Source organism: Ambystoma mexicanum (genome assembly GCF_040938575.1).
Source record: "Ambystoma mexicanum isolate Mex_15411 chromosome 12 unlocalized genomic scaffold, UKY_AmexF1_1 Mex_chr12_unloc.2, whole genome shotgun sequence".
NCBI lineage: Eukaryota > Metazoa > Chordata > Amphibia > Caudata > Ambystomatidae > Ambystoma > Ambystoma mexicanum.
The window spans coordinates 2,610,084-2,627,696 of record NW_027182323.1 but is presented as its reverse complement, the minus strand read 5'-3'; the positions used below and the strand labels follow the sequence as shown (position 1 = coordinate 2,627,696).

The 17,613-nt window shown below is 43.9% G+C and overlaps 2 non-coding genes across 2 annotated transcripts; both read left to right on the top strand.

The window, feature by feature from the left end:
* Nucleotides 1-921: 921 nt before the first annotated feature.
* TRNAV-CAC (transfer RNA valine (anticodon CAC)) lies at nucleotides 922-994 on the top strand. The gene has a single exon. It is a non-coding gene; the product is annotated as a tRNA-Val (tRNA).
* A 1,292-nt stretch (nucleotides 995-2,286) lies between these two features.
* TRNAR-UCU (transfer RNA arginine (anticodon UCU)) lies at nucleotides 2,287-2,375 on the top strand. The gene is given in 2 exon segments: nucleotides 2,287-2,323; nucleotides 2,340-2,375. It is a non-coding gene; the product is annotated as a tRNA-Arg (tRNA).
* Nucleotides 2,376-17,613: the final 15,238 nt, after the last annotated feature.

Here is a 17,613-nt window from a genome sequence, read left to right as displayed (position 1 = left end):
CTTTGTTAGCCTCGGCAGCCAGACCCCATGTGGACCTGTTTGGATTCTCTCTGATTGGTATGTGACTCACTGCCACCAGCGGCAGGGCTCAAAAAAGGACAGGCCGGATCCATGGCGCCTTTGTTATTTTATTAGGCTGGCCGCATTAGGGGGAAGGTTTGGCCCTCCCTCTTCTGGAGATGCATTTTGTACTGCTGTCATATCCCAACTAAATATGACTTGGGGGACTGCGCATGTAGGCTGTGTCCACCCAGATTTCACATGTCTATGCATATGTCATAGGAAAATGTGGGCGGATGAGCCCCACACATTTTCCAGAGGTTGATCTACCATCATTCAATTTCATTTAAAATTTCAAAAAAGGCCAGAGGAGCGCACATCCACCGTGCGAATTGTCAAATTCCTCACAATCACACCACCTGTCTGACTTCATTGGGATAGAAAATTGTGTTGATATGAGGTATGGGGATTCAAAATGTTTTATGTTAATGTTATGTTATGTTGATTTATACCACGCACCGCTACCATCCAGGGGCAGTCTCCATGCGTGCTTATTGAACTACTGGGTCAGCTCTCACAAGTGATATGGAAAGAGATTTGCCGCTGCTGGATGGAGGGCAATGTCCAGAAAAAAATTCTGCACTTTCAGAAAACACCAGGGAAGTAGGAAGATTGCATGGAAATATGTCATATTAGCAAGTTAACATAACAAGTGATTGCTAGAGGAAAGTGGCCGGAACATTAACACTGAAAAAAATCAAATACAAGCTTTTAACTGATCAGCAGCTGCAATAGTAGAGCTGGGACTGGATCTGAGGTGAGAAACAGGTTGACATGTTACAAGACAAAAATTGTAAATCCACAAATCCTCCGTTTAGCCCTCACATCATAGGTGATTCACTCAGCTCTTCATACATGGGTGTTTCCGTAGTGTAGTGGTTATCACGTTCGCCTCACACGCGAAAGGTCCCCGGTTCGAAACCGGGCGGAAACACTTTATGAAAAAGCCTTCTTCATTTCCGATTTATATGAAAGAATAATATTTTGAAAGTGAAAATGAATTAAAATTATATAATTTTTTGGTATATCATGTTAAAGAACACGAGAGAATAGAAAGTAAGAAATCCCTATCAAAGGTACATGTCACGAGCTTACTGGTTGCTCTGAGATTTGAACACTGGCCACAAAGCGTTAACTTTTCAACCGTGGCCCCTGCGATTCACTCCACACATGCAGTGAAGTAACAAGGCCATCATAACCAACATGACTTTTGCTGTGGAACTTCGCCACAAAGCTTTCCTGTATTCAGATAAACTGTAGCATCGAGGCATGGAACATTGGGTTAGTTCCCCATTGCCATGACAATGACATGTTGGAGGATTACTTGAAAACGCCATGCCAGATGCGGTTATAATGGGACCTATTAAGAAAAGCATCTTTGGGTTTGCTCGTGTGTTCTATGTTTTACTTTAGTGAAATACTGGTGGTCGGAGTCGGTTCTCACCATCTGTGGAAAGAGTTTCACTGCTGCTGAAGGGAGGGCAAATGCCCAGAAACATTTTCTGAACTTTCAGAATCTTCCTCGTTTTCACAATTTTGTCTATGGAGCTCTGAGTTAAGAACATGCAAAAAACAGGGAAGCAGGAAGATTGCATGGGAAAGTCACCTTTGCACGTTAATAGGGCACGTGGGTGGCCTCGGCGGTGGCTGGGGGAAAGAGGCAAGAACATTCCCAGGGAGACATACCAGAGAGAGGCTTTTAAAGGATCAGCAGTGGCAATAGTACAGCTGTGACTGAACTCTGGGCCATGAGCCAGGCTGACCTATTACAGACCAACCGCTGTGTGTCAAAGGGCCCTTCCTGGAGTTTTGCCCATCACTGATCAGCCATCAAAGCATTTCTCTTGAGATTTTTCATAGTGTAGTAGGCAGTACTCTTGATAGGAGTATCCCCAAAACAGGCAACAAAATGCCACTCCTACTGATGTTTCTGATGTTGGGAGGTGGCAATGTTGACAAAAGCACTGAAGTCTATGGGATGACACGTTTAAAAATTATCTGAACTTTTAACATGTTTTTATTTTTTTATTGTGATTTGGTTTGAATTAAACCGTACACAAAAAACATAACACAGAGTTCTCCATAAAGAGTAAGTAGAAAGAAGAAAACAATAACATATTTAGAAAGTTATGTAACTGGTAGTCTAACAGTCTTAAATATGACCTTGTCCAATGGAGTCATGGCTTGATGATTCAAAGTAGCTCAGAGCCGTTCTGTGCAGCAGGAGGCTCTGTGGCGCAATGGATAGCGCGTTGGACTTCTAAGGATGCTGTGAAGCAATTCAAAGGTTGTGGGTTCGAGTCCCACCAGAGTCGATGTATTTTGGAAATACACGCATTTGAAACTGCTGTGTATATTTCGTATCGATGTTTGTGCAAATTGTATCAACAGACTGTTAGTTCTGAGTGTTAGTTCAGAGTGTTATTTTTACTCTAGCCTCTGTCAAATGTAACCTCTTAGTAACTTTTGACCGCTGAAGTGACATCTTGTGGCGTATAAAGGCATTGCAACAACGAATCTTCTCTTGAAACGAACATATTTTGATCTTGAACATTGTGTTTTATTTGCTCGGTTATTTGGCATCTGCAAAGCGCGAACCTGGCTTTGTGGGTTGTCTTAACACTGATTGACCATTTGCTAGTAAAATACTACATCAACCTGGGTTTCTAGCGGGCGGTAGTCTGAAGTATAGCATACACAGCCATCATAATGACAGGGTAGTTGCAACTTTAAGAGTCAGGCCTTAAAAGTGTCGTATATATATTTTTTTTAGCAATGCAGGGTTTGTAATGTGCATCTGTGTAACTAATCGGTGCAAGGACATATAGTATGTGGGCTGTAAATCAGAAGACTACTAGAGTGTTTTCCTGAAAAAAACAATTTTTTTTAGCAGTCAATAAATATATTCACCTAGTTCTAAAACAGGGGTCTCCAACCTTTATGATATGATATGGCATTTATAACGCGCTTATACACAAGTGTTTCAAGGCATGACTGGGCAAGGGAGGGGGAACAGAGGGAAGACAGACAACGATCTTACTAGGCCCAGTGTCATTCAGATCGCGCAAGTGCATAGGAAGGGGGAAGGGGAGAAGAGCGAAGGGGGAGGGGGAGTGGACAGTGCAGTACATGGGATAAAAGAATAAATAGAGAAATACAAATATGACCAACAGGGGCAAGTGCAATGTAAGTGCCGACGTAAGTGCTGGTAGGGGGACTGTAGGGATACAGAAACAGTCACCAAGAGCACTGGTTGCCAGGGAGGCAGTGCAGGTGTGCAACTGGTGGGCCCAGGGCCCGGGATCAGAAGGGTGGCCAGGTACCCAGTGCAATCTCAGTTTCAACCAGGAATTCAGCAGGGGAGAGGGGGAGAGAAAGCAGAAGCAAAGAGCAATGTTTTAAGGTACTTCCGGAACCGGATATGGTTCTCCTCAAGTTTCTGGGAGGCAGGGAGGCTGTTCCAGAGGGAGGCCCCCACTGAAGAGAGAGATCTACCACCAACTCCTTGCTTGGAGAAGCGGCTGACGCTGAGGGAGTTGGAGGAGGAAGATATTTAGGAAGAGACAGTTGAAGGTATTGAGAACCCAGGCCCCAGAAGGCCTTGTGGACAATGCAGAGGGTTTTGGACTTAATCCGTGCAGTCACTGGGAGCCAGTGCAGAGATTTCAGTCCTGGAGAGATAGGATCCCTGGGCTTGAGGCCAAGGACAAGTCTTGCAGTCCTGTTCTGGATGAGTTGCAGAGGGCGGAGAGTAGAAGCAGGCAGATTTAGAAAGAGGCTGTTGCAGTAGTGCAGCCTAGAGAGAACCAGTGTTCTGGAGACAGTGAGCTTCTGGGGGAAAGAGAGGAACGGAAGAATACCTCTGAGGAGGTGCAGCTGGTAGTGTGACTTCTTAGAGACTTCATAGATGTGAGGAGAGAATGAGTGTGTGGAGTCGAAGATGACCCCAAGGTTTTTAGCCTTGCAGGTGGAGGCAGGAGGAGGGCCAAGAGAGGCCGGCCAGAGAGTGGCAGGAAAGGAGGGAGCAGGTGTGCCGATGAGGAGTATCTCAGTCTTACTCGCATTAAGGCAGAGATCATTGGCGGCGCACCACTCCTGGATGGCAGACAGACAGTCAGGGATGAGTGAAGGAGAAGAGGTGGTTGAGGGTAGCCTGAAAATGAGATGAGTGTCATCCACATAGCACTGGAAGTGCTTATGTTTATGTGTTTATGTTGATAAGAGCTACTTGTAGTTAATGGCCAATAGGCAAGAACTACTGGGGGGGTGATGTCCATGAGTAGGAGAATTTGTACCAATATTTTTAGGGCCGGTTTATTTGCTCTTTACATAAAAAAGGAAAAACATATGCATTTACCATGATATTAATAACTTCAAAAACATGTATTTCATACATTTTTATTAGTAGCTGTCTCCTAAAAATTGTCAAGCTTATTGAAATGTAGCAAACAAGACATTCAGTTTGAAGGATGACACTGCATGCTATCCACCGGTGCTCAGTAATCTGGTGTGCAGCTTGAAAGAGCAACACCACTCAGATGCTCTCAGATGGGATCAAAGTTTTGATTTCAGGAAGTTCATGTCTAAAAAAGGCTGATTCGCAGAGATAGGCAATCACATTGGCTGATGGCGCAGATAGCCTCCTTTCCATAGTTATAGCACGTAACTGCACACATGACATGGAAACCTTAATTTCTGGACAGTTTTTTAAATCTTTTACAACAACCTCAGCCACGGGAGTCACTGCACACTTCACAATTGCACAATCTGTAAAAGGATATTTGTTTTTCATCAAATAAATAACATTATTGAAGGATTGTTCCCTAACAGCATTGCCATTGCAGCTTTAGTTTACCTGTTTTTTAGGATCTCATTTCTCTTTATTCACACTTTATCTTTGGCACTGTAGATTAAAGATGCACATTTTATTTTTACGCTGAAATAAAGAACTGTGGTTTCCAACTCTGGATGGCAATGGTACATATTTTGCCTTTGGTTGTATGGTGCATCTGCACCCGGGACTTCCACAAGGGTAGTTTATTCAGCAAACAATTCAGCAAATACCATGTTCTGCCTTGTCAAAAAATAAAATGCACTGCCAGTTTAGCCTTACCCCTATCCATACACATTGCTCACATACTAGGCCACAGAATTCAGCCAAGGAAAATTGAGCCAAAGCCTACTTTGTTGACTACCCTTAAAAGTTTTTATGTTAAAATAATTGGCAAGACTGAACAAATTAACATTTGGAAAACATGTGATCAAGTTATAGGCAAAAAAAGTGTAAATCTCAGGGCTAGAATAACATTCAGTTTTATAGCAGTGACTTTAAAAGTGCCCAAATCATAGGACCAAACCAGTTGATATATGAATCATTATATTAATATTTTGAGCAAAGAGAGTATGGTTGTAGGGGGGGTGACATTCATAATGGGTGTCGACCTGCCACTTCTCTGACCATTATGAAGGAGACAGTATCCTGCTGCCTTTCCATGCAGGAATCATGCAGGCCATTCTGGTGCATGACCCATGGGCCATGTGGCTGGTATGTACAGATCTCAGACATATTGAGGGCTGCACCTTCACAAAAATGTTTTAAAATGGACAATTCCGAAATATTGTTTGCAATGGAATCAGCATGTGTTTTGCAGTGGCAGTGCTGGAATATCCCCCGTACGGTTGCTGACCAGGCATGTACTGGACTATTAAAGCTAAGGATAGAGGTGCACTCCTTAAAATTTGACTAAAGATTGAAAACGACTTAAACAGATCTCCTAAGAGCCTTAACAGATTCCAGATGCTCCCTAGTGAGTCTGTGCTGTTCCAAGTGTTCGAGAATTACTTGTAAATGGTATGGTGTTTTGCCAATTTCTTTAACAAAAAAGTTCTCATAAATTACACAATTTCAACCTAGTAATGAAAGGAAGAATATTCCCTGCCAGAATTAGAATACATGCGTGCAGATTTCCGAAAGATCTCTTTCGATCTCCCAGTTATAAACCCCATTAATTGTTCTCCCATCCCATGGCTCTCCTAGATGTTCACTCCTTGTATGCACCGCCCTGTTATGTACAGTGCTCTGTTACTTAGTAACTAGGTCTAAATTATATTAATCCTATAAATATCAAAAAATATACATACAAACCACTGCTCACTTTTTCCATCTATTACTTCATTCATAAAACATAGGCTGAAACAGAACTCGCAAATCATGTTTGTTAAGTACTGACATTGATAGCATATTCATTTGCACAATCCTGTTTAGTTTTATAAATGTAAGTGGACAAGCACCAGAATCCAGTAAAGCTAGTAGTTTCCACATTTACTTAAATGCAAAAGTGCCATTAGCTCATAGATGTGGGCTCCTCCATATCACAGCAAATGCCATCCTTACCTTTAATACAGTTGGGGGGTGACTGCCTTAAAACAGAGAACTCCGTAGCTTCAAATAAAAACATTAAAAAACAGTGTTACCATAAACAGCAACACGTAACATTAGATGTACCGTTTTTGCATGCTGGGACTTACATGGATTGTCTATTTTTCTACACACACACTTAGCAAAAAACTATGACGGCTGCAGTTTTATGTTCCCCATGCTGATTGCATGCTGGTAATACTAGGCTTTCAAAGTAAGGCTAACAAAAATAAATCTAAAGAAGCACTGAAACCATCGGAGCCCAGCTTTGTTTCACATGGCATGCAGATGTATGCACACCTTCCCCTTCTAATCAGCCATCCTGTGCACCTCTTGGTGACAATGGCCACAACACACATCTGCCATTGACTTTTGTTATTGATAGTTATCCCAATGTTGGAACATAGCCCCAAGCCCTTCAAGCCCAGATGCAGCCCCTCCTCTCACTGTGCACACAGCTTTTGACTGTTTGCATTGTAGCAAGAGGAGAGGCAGGGGGCAACGGAAGAGGCCTGGGGACTTCAGACTCAAAAATAAACACACACTTCTCGTTTTGGTGTCTGATCGAAAGAGCTACTGGGAAGCCTCAGGCGAGCTACTGGTAGCTCGCGATCTACTGGTTGGAGACCCTAGTTCTAAAACAATATTTTAAAAATGGAACTTCTAGAAAACATTTTCCACGAGTGCGTGATTTGTACACGCAATCTTCGGATTTGGAGTTAGATGCAGCACCGTTGCACCACGACGCTGGCAAGGTCCAACACATCGGAGTCAAATAAGGTACTACAAAGGGAGTAACTGTTTATTTTACCATGTGTTGTTTTTTTTTTGATGCGGCACCCACTATTGCGTGCATCTGTCCCTGGGTTCTGTCCTTTCTTCCTTACAGTCGATATCAAAGCCTCCTCCGGTCTTCAATTGAAGACTTCATGGGAGAATCCCAAGCAGGTGATGTGGTGACATGCATATCATACAGCTGGAGTATCACCAGAGTAATAATCCTGCTTGCAGGGCTGGACTGCCCCACCAGGACACCGGGACATCCCCCGCTAGGCCTCTGGCCTGTAGGGCCTCTTTTTGAGTGGAAGGATACATGTGTTACACATCGCATGATTTTCATCGGCTCCGCCTGGGTGGTTTGCCTTGAATTGGCTGCCACCACTGACCGAGGCAGAGGCACCGTCATTTTTTTTTCTTCCCAGCAGCTGGGCTGGGCCCGCACCTGCGCAGGGCCCCCTGGGCTGGGCACCAGATTTTAACCGCACGTGCACTGCAGAGGCACCGTCATTTTGTTTTTCTTCCCAGCGGCTAGGCCTGCCCTGCGCAGGGCCTCCTGGGTTGGGCACCGGATTGGAATCGCACATGCCCTGCTGCAGCCCATTGGCCAGGCAGGTCAGCAGGGCAGGCTGCAGGCAGCTGGCCCGGGCTGCATGAGGCCTTGGCAAGCCACAGATCGATGTCGATTAACTGTGTCAGGTAAGCAAGACGCTGAACGTCGCAATTGAAGGAACTTTATCTCGAGATTGTGTGATCATTTGCTCGAGTCGTTCCTCGAGTAAATAACTCCCCTGGCCTGTCCCTCTGTTAAGTTCCCGTAGTCACTATATTAATTAGCTCCCATCAGCAGGTGGGTTCACAAACGGGGCCGAGTGACAGCATGCCAGCCTTCATTGTCAGCCTGAATGGGCCTAACTGGCATTCTTAGGGATTTCGTTACTAACGGGAAAAGCATTTGTACTCCTGAACATGGGAAAACGCTGATGTTGGTACAGCAGCACTCATGTTGTGCTGTTTTATTGCGAGACACATTAGGTATGAAAAGGCTACAGTGTGTGGTGGTATGCTCATTCGCCAGTCCCAGAATGCAGCATCACAAGAGAATGGATGAGTGGTCTTGAAGGAAGACATTCAACTCAATGGTCCCCTTCCTCGCAACTCAACCCCACTGCCCACATGCCCTTCTCAATGCTGCGTGCATGTAGGATACCATGCTCGCTTGTGGATGCACACACAGCGGGGCCTGCCCATAAGCATATTCAGCGACAACAAATTACAATATTGTTTTTCTAACTCGGGTTCACTAACGCTTGTTTTGTAAATATAATGGTGATAAAACTACAAGTTCCAGAATGCGAAGCGTGGTTTCCTGAAATGTGCAGAACTGCCTGATGTGGGGCACTCTCCATTTATATAATCATAGTATTTATAAATGTCATTATACTTCTGTGAGTGCAAGATACTCACCGCACTGGCCCTAAGGTCTCAATAATTATTTATGTCAGATGTATTGTTTTTTTCTGAGAAGTGTAGGCTCTCGGGCGGCAGGAGGGTTTACAATCTGCACTGTGTGCTCTGAAAATCAAAGATGATTAGCAGAGGAAGCACCCAGACACAGGTTTTGTGGGCACATAGCGTATGCTGGTTGAGCGTTCCTTCAACCTAAGGGTGCTTCGATGCTACAGCATTGCACATAGCCAGTGGTTTAAACAATCATGTTATGTTACCCCTAGGGGATTTGTAGAGCACCCGTCCTGACTGGTTTTCTGCCTAACGTGCCAGAGAGTGATGGTTGTGAGTGGGACTGTGTGAACATAAGCTGGTGGGAGAGACGTGTGCTGGAACTTGTGCACACGATCTTTAAAGATGCTGGTTTATTTTTAAAAAAGAGTTGGTTTTGTTTGCAATGTGTGCAGAGCTATACCACAAATACCAAGTGCTTACACCTGAGAGGAACCCATCAGCGGTTTATAATGTAGTGCTTCTGAAATTCCTAAAATGAAAGACTCAAGCTATGGGATTTACGGGCAAGGTTTGGGCATAACAGGAAACTCTTTGAGCTTGCTTCGTGGAAACCTTACCATCTAACTTTTCACTCAAAACAAACATTAGCAAAGTCAGCAGTTTTGGTTTGTGAATAAGTATTAGTCATTTGCCTGGCACTGCTGTTAGATGCCCAGGTACTTGCACCATTTTGCACCTGTTACCATCAATTAATACCACCACAGGTGTGCCTGACAAGTGCCCTTGCTGACACAAAAGCCCATACTGTTGGCATTGCCAATGCTTGTTATATATGTCAGAGTTATGCGACCATTTGGTGCAAGTGCGATAAATATCAGCAGCTGCGCCTAAATCACCCTCTCGCCGAATGGGAGGTTCCAAATTGGCTTTCCCTCCACTGTGTCCACCCCGAAAGGGGCTCTGACGTGGACTCTTCCATCCCATACCCGCCCCTTTCCAATCCCCCCTACGCCCCCTCGCTCCGCCCTGGAAATGGAAGAGGGAATCCGCTTGGGACCTTGGCTCCCAAATGCATGGTGGCCTACTTTCCATGTTTTCACATAAACAGGACCCACCGGTTGCAAGCTTGCAGAGTCCCATTTGTTCCATCTATTACTCCACCCGTACCACCCGGGGAGTTTAGCATGTGATGCTAATAACTATAATGCCCTTTTCTTCTGGCCATTACCACTCGGTACAAACATCAGTATGCAGCATTATTACTTAAATAGAACACTCCCCACCTCACTCATTATGTATGCTCTTTCCAAGGTAGTTTGCAGATAATTTAGCACTAAGGGTGAAACTCTAGAACATGCCCCATACTGCAAACCCAGCACTACAATTCCAGGCTCAGGCACTTTGGGTAAGTGGTGAAGCCGGGATTTGATCTGAGTCCGCAATTTAGGCACTTAAGCACATCTCTAACCATCTCCAGTGAATACTTATCTGTTTTAAAGCAGTGTCTTCCCAGGCCTAACATTATATATTTCTTTTTACATTAAAAAATACACAAATCACATAACAGACCAACCTTCTAAAATACATATCATTATAAACACATGTCAAGCAAAGGAAGTGTGATTGTAGCTTTATTTTCTCCATCATAAAACAAGAAGGGCAGACGGCAGGCGAGACATCTGTCCATGGATGGCTGGTAAAGTCAGGGTTTGGGAACGGGAGCAGGTAGTCCGGTGTACTTGGTGATCTCAGAGGAGTTTCAATCATAATGCTCCTAATGTGGCCTGCCATTGTCTGTCTGGGGCATCACTGCAGCAAGGGGAGGGGGCAGCCTGATGCTGTGAAGCACTGGCCAGGTGGCTCTATGTAGTGTAGGGTACTGTGCCATGAAACCGGACGCCCATGCCCAGTGCCAAGCTGCCAGCGTGGAAAACCACTGTCTGTGTAAAGCAGCACCCATGTACATTTGTGAAAGCACTCCTTTTCCCTGTTTGATACTCATTTTGCCCCCTCTTATATCCAAAAGCAAGGAGCCAGGAAAGTCCATTCACCACCCATATGCTTGAGGATGCAGATTGCCACCACTTAGCCTCCAACAGTCATTCTTTCTCAGGAAAAGGAATCCCAGACAGGACACATTCCTGCCTATTCCTTTCAATGGAAGCTGACCTCTGTGCCGATATGCTGTCTCTACACCACAACTTCTGAGCAAGAAATACTCCAGGGGCATTAGCAACGGTGTAAAGAGGGTCTGTCCAGCAACCTTTTAAGGAAGCATTGTCAATGCCAACAGTTTGGCCTTTTGTGTCGGCATGGGAAAGGCCCTTGCCAGGCACCGCTGTAGTGGTATTAACTACCCTTTGTTGGTAGCAGGTGCAAAATGGCTCGAGCACCTGGGCATCTAATAGCAGTGCCTGGCAAAAGCTTCAAACCAGAGTGCTTATAAATCGAGTGGCTGAAGGCAGGCCTGGTAAGACATTTCTATTACACCAGTAGCATATTTACTGCTCCAATTAAGTCATTCCTCCCTAGCTGTACTCCAATCCAATAGTTTCGACTTATAGGTGGCGCAAGCAACACCCGATTGTCCAAACTACAAATGGGAAAGCCCTCTTAAACTGGTAGCATAAATAAAGCGCGACACACTTTTCACACCTGACATACTGTTATCGCTCTTAAATCCTATGTTCTTGAGTGTGTGCCATTTAGACTTCCTGTATATTTCTAGTTTTCGACATTATAAAGTTGTGCCTACAATGACCAGAATGCATGTGATGTTAGCCTAACAGCCAAGACTGGCTAATTATTTCAAACCTCACAAGAAAAGTCTTTTAGTCATTGTTTAATACTGCAATCTATCTTGTTTTTTAATATTATTAGTAATTTATGTAACGCTTCTCCTAGCATCTAAGCGCTCAAACCCATGTTGTACAAAATCATCCCTTTCCAAAGGTGAGCGCCTTGCTCCCAAGCGATCTTCCCAGTTAGGCAGGACGTGAATAAAAAGTGCAGTTGTGCAACAAAGGTGAACACGTTGTTTTTATGGCAACCAATCACACACAGTGCAGACTATTCTATTGATAAGTTTAAAAGCAAGTTTTATGCTGTAACGGGCCCTTCCGAGTGAGCTGTAAAGTGCCAGAGAAATGGACTGTTCCCACTCATCATTACACACGTGCACTTGACATGATAACAGTAACGCATTGCTTATACAGCGCTACACACCCATAGCTCTCGGAGCACTGAAATACCAGAAGACATTATTATCCCACAGAGTGGTTGGTACTTAACTCATTGACCTTGGAAGGATGAAAGGCTGAGTTGATCCTGCCGGGATTCGAACCTGCCACCGAAGGATGCACACAAATATCAAGGGTGAGTGCTTGGCTCACTGTGCTATCTGACCAGCTTAAAAGGATGCCAAATAGGTGGCTTAAAAGAAACCGGATGGGAGTGGGGAATTACCTACAGCCTGCTGGAAGGGGTGGAGTGACCTATAGGGAACTCTTGAGATTGCCCACTAGGCCTCTGCACCCTGGGCCTCTTCTTTATGGTAATGTGTTGGATGTCCACATTTTCTCAAAGGAAAAGGGTTGGGCTTGCTGAAAATGTAATTTGTGGCCACTTTGAAAATTATTTCCAGGGCCTCTTTTGGTTCCCAGTCCACCCCTGCCTGCTTGTTTATGTTCTCTTCCAAAAACTGTACAGTAGAGCGCATTCTGGGTTATTTTAATGCAGCAGGCAGGTAAAGCCTATCCTCTTGCCAGCAAACATCGCCAAAGCAGCCTCAGAGATTCCAGCCGGAGGCCACCATCCGTGCCTGCCACCAGCAGCCCACCTGGGCCACTGTTACTCATACACCCTCTATACCCATCTGACTCACGCATAGACTGGTCTCCAGCTCTATTTGAACTCTTACTGTACAGTGTATGATATGTTATATTTTGTTGCTATGCTTATGTACTGCACCAAATTACCACTGTAGTACAAATGAATACACAGTGACGATAGTGCAGCTCTAATAAACAGAAAGGGGCGGTGTAAAGGATGTCCAGCTGGCGCAGATGAAGCGTCTGATACTTACTTGCCCCCCCACCCCCCGCAGGGCCATTCTCTCCTCATTGTCATCCACGTGAGCCGCACAGTTTAAGGGACAGGAAGCTGCATGTAGCCACAGCCATATAACCTGGGACCAAGCTTTTACATGATGGATCGCCTTTTCTCTCCTTGGTGCGCTTTATAAATAAATAAATAAATGCAGCAGTTCATGACCTCTGTTGCTTTGGGTTTGTTTGCGGAAGTTTGTCCCATTCTCAAAATTAAATTCATAGTGTGTTTCATTCCTTTAATTTTCAATTCCATTCTGTGGAACAGCACAGGATCATTTCAAAGGTTATCAACCTTCTTTACTGCATTGTCTTTGGGAGCTGTGTATTCTCTGCTGTGCTGATGTATCTTCTAAAAGTGATCCAGGCTTGTTTTTCCTAATACATTTCTATTCACTGATATATTGTCAGGTTCACCTATGACCCTCGGTTGTTTCACAGAAAAGACAATTGATAGGCTGACACTTTTTATGCGTGGGGAGATTTGTTGGGCGCTGAGTCTCCAAAGGTATGTTGAATCAGGTCCCCTGCTTAAACAATCAAATGTATTCCAAACCTTTCTTTCCAATTCACAATAACACATATTTGGGTGGGCAGATTGGTAAATTACCTTGATGCGATAAATCGGTCTCTTGTCAAACGATTGCAGGCACAGATGTATATTTTGGAAACAGCAGAGCCTGATTCCGCACATATAAAAAAATTGCCTGATCTTGGGTAAATAAACTTTTTTCTCTCTTGTGCCTGAGTCCACTTAAATGTTGAAATTGAGAGTGCATAACAAAATAGTGAACACCTTCAGAATTGTGTGATGAAATGAGTGCTGTGTTGCAAGAGTGCAGGGATGTGTAGTGGCTAAACTGCCTACTCAGTCCCACATTATTAGTGAACTAGCAGTGACCCCAACCATAAAGGTGAAAGGCACAGCCCGGAAAGTGTGCATCCTTCACCTCTTTCGTTAACATGGGCCGAGGGCAGGGTTTACCTTCAGGAGGGTTGTGAGATAATTACTGTAGCAACGCAAATACCTTTCATGCAATGTTTCTCAAATAAAAGATTGCTCAAACTTTAATAAAGCAATAATGCAACAAACAATCTCAAAACACTAAAAACCCACCTATGTAAAAGAAACACGAAGATTGCAGAACTTGATGCGAAAGGGCACTCTGGGTTGATCCGCAGGTGCGTTCAGGCAAGAGACTTGGCAACACTATCAATAGTTCAAGGATATGTCTTTGAAGAAAAACATTAGAGAAGGGCGATGGTCTGAAAAAGTGGACCTGGAGACAGGGCCTATTCACAGTACCTTTGGGTTCTTGCCTATGGTGTCTCAGCATCATCAAACCAGGCTTTTAGGAGCTTTCTGAGGCTGTGATTCGGCTTTGGGTTGATGATCTGGTGGACTGGGTCCGACTGGTGGTGTGGTTGAAGCAGCAAAGGCAGGTGGCATGAAGAAGCTTGGGACAGGCAGGCGATGTCTGGGAAGCGGTAGCTCACAAGTGGCTCAGTGAGCGAATCGGGACACAGAGCTCTTCCTTGACTTCTGGGTTGCTGGGAGGCCCAACACAGGGTCTTGAGGGACAAGGGGAATCTTTCTGTTCTGCACTCCCAATCCAGGAAGCTTGACTGGCACCAACAGGGGACCCATCACTTCCAGTGCACAGGTTCCTGGTTTCAGTGAGGCCAGCAGACAAGCCCTGGTCCGCACCGTTCACCACAATGTTCCCTTGGAGTGGATGGCGGACAGAGCTCTCCACTGTCTTGGTTTCCATCTCTCTTCACCTCTATGGCAGAGGACATTTGAGCATGCTGTACTCTCAACATATGTCCTGTAAATCATACTTGTCCTTGTACAGTCCAAAGATTAATCAACAAAAATATTTCCTCTCCTTATAAAGGCAAAATGTCACAGGGAAATGGCCCAAAGCAAGCCTGATATAAGGTGTCCAGCCCACACTGTTGTAACAAGTGTCCTTTGCCTTTTAAAATCACACCCAAAGTGCCATGCCTTCAGGAAATAGGGGAAGGCGGGCAGGAAGAGGTGGAGCATCTTGCCAGAAGCCACAATTATGGAACCATTCTCTCATCCCTCCTCTCCTCCCCGGCACCTCTCCTTTCCATGCTTGCTGACTTCAAAGTGACTCTAGTGATCAGCATCCTGGTGTGGGCTAGGCTTTGACATGTCAGTGCTGCCTTTGGTTCCCTGGAGTCATTTGTGGGAGGTTCCTGGGCCCTGGGGGGAAGGTTGTGTGCATCCTCTGGGGAATCAAAGAGGCAGCATCCTCACCATCGTTCCTCATGACAGTTGTGGAACCAGTCAGACCAGACCCCAGTATAAATCATAGCTGGGTCATGCGCACAGAACGGACACTAGTGTGGTATCAAATTGCTGTGGCTGTATAATTGTGTGCTCTTAGTAGTCACATTCCACAAGCAAATCTGGCTTATCCTTAAAGATATATGGGGCCCCAGACTGACTAAGGCATACAATTATTAATTGTGGAAACAGAGGTGCTGAAGATTAAAAGGCCACCTCTGTCTGCAGGAACATTGTGTTCCAGCAGCTGTCAGGAATATGACATTTAAAGCTGCCCCATGCCACTATATGGGTCTGAGGGTGCCTGCAGACTATCTCAGCAAAGACACCTGCTTTCACTATAATTTGGGCTTGAGACGTCTCTGGAAAGGGAGTTCTGAGTAGCATACCTTCACTTTCATAAACAGAATTGCCCACATCATGTTATGCTAATAACATTTTTAAATGGCCAGGCTTTCACATCCTTGCAGGTGGCAAAAAGCACTCCTGCCAAAAAGGTTGAGCACAACTCTTCTATGGGTCGGGCTCATCCGCAAGGCGAAAAATATACTAAGAACATCTGCATTGAAATATTAAGATCAAATCTTAGGCGATATGTCCATCTGTAATTTTTGTCGGGACATTGCCCAGCGCCAAAGCCCTGGATTCTGCTCCACTATGGCCCAACTTTTCTCTCTTATATTAAGGATACCACCCATTTTTTGAACATACTTACGAACATTTCTACGAATGAGGACATCATTTTATTTACTGCAGATGTACGCAGCTTATATACTTCAATTCCACACAACCAAGGACAAGAAGCAGTGGAATGGCTTTTGTTGAATACTAGAGAGGTGGAAGCCTCAAAAGAGTTTCTAATGATTCTTCTGGACTTCATTTCACAAAATTCATATTTCCGTTACAAGGAACAATATTATTTACAGACAAGCGGTACCTCTATGGGAGCCACAATGGCGCCGAGTTATGCAAACAGTTTCATGTACAAATTTGAAACAGAAAAAATTTTGAATCATGACATCTGGAAGCAACATCTTCAATATTGGGGAAGATACATTGACGATGTATTCGGTATTTGGCAAGGTAGTGAAGAACAATTTATACAATTCACAGGATTTTTGAATACCATTGATACACATATACAGTTTACTACAACCCATAGTAAAAAGGAAGTTAATTTTTTGGACGTCACTGTAAAACACCAAGATTCTTAACTCATTACTACTTTATACCGTAAATCAAGTGATCGTAATAACCTACTACATCGACTCAGTTTTCACCCTCAAAATACACTTATGAGTCTCCCTTATAGTCAAATGTTAAGGGTTAAAAAAATAGTGCAAGATGAAGTAGAATGTGGCAAGCAAATAGAAGAAATGGCTAGAAGATTTCAACAAAGAGGTTACTCAACACAAGAGATTAATAACTCTATTCTTAAAGTGGCCAGAATGGATCGAGAGGAGATACTCAAGAAATTACCAGTAACTAAAGAAACACCACTTATTTATGTGACCAAATTCTCTACAGAAAGCAATAAGGTGAAGAAAATAGTTCTGAAACATTGGCATTTTCTATCAGAAGATAGGTCATTGGGATATCTTTATACTACCCCGCCAATGTTTGCTTACACGAGAAGCAAGAACATCAAGGATATGTTGATACGGAGTGATATTCAAGTACACAAGCCAAGATCTAAGAGGAAGGGCACCTACCCATGTTTGAATTGTTCGAACTGTAATATGGTCCAGAAGGGGGACGTGGTGTTCCATCCAAATAAAGGTCGTAAAATTTATTTGACAAAATTTGCAACATGCGACACTATGAATGTCATATACAGCATAAAGTGCCCATGTGGCAAGTATTATGTGGGTCAAACGGCCCGCAAAGCGAAAATAAGATGGAACGAACATCGTTCGAACATTCGTACAGGTAACATCAAATCCCCGGTGGCAAGACATTTCAAAGAAGCTCAACATCAGATATCTCAAATGAAATTTCAAATTCTTGATGTACTAGAGGTTACCCCAGGTCAGAGAATGGACATCAACAGACTTTTAAACCAGAAAGAAACTTTCTCGATTGAAAAACTCAACTCCATGCAGCCGGATGGTCTCAACGAAGAATGTAATTTTGTATGTTCTCTCTAAAGTATAATTTATGAGACCAAGTTTGAACATATTTTGACATTTGGAACGTGAGTATACTGTTAATTACCTAATGTCTAACTACATGTATAGAAGGTTACACTGAATGATAACAGAGATTGAAGAAATACATAAGTGGTTTGTATTAGTGTGTGTTCACATTAAGCATTGTCATATGCATTTTTTTATTTACTTTATTTTAGAAACATTAGGAGGAATTTACATGGAGCAATAAAGAAACAAGAGGTACATCGTTAGCACATCAACATTCATATACCCAATCTAAGATTGTTTATAAATTGGGTTGTTGATCATGGCAGCATAAGC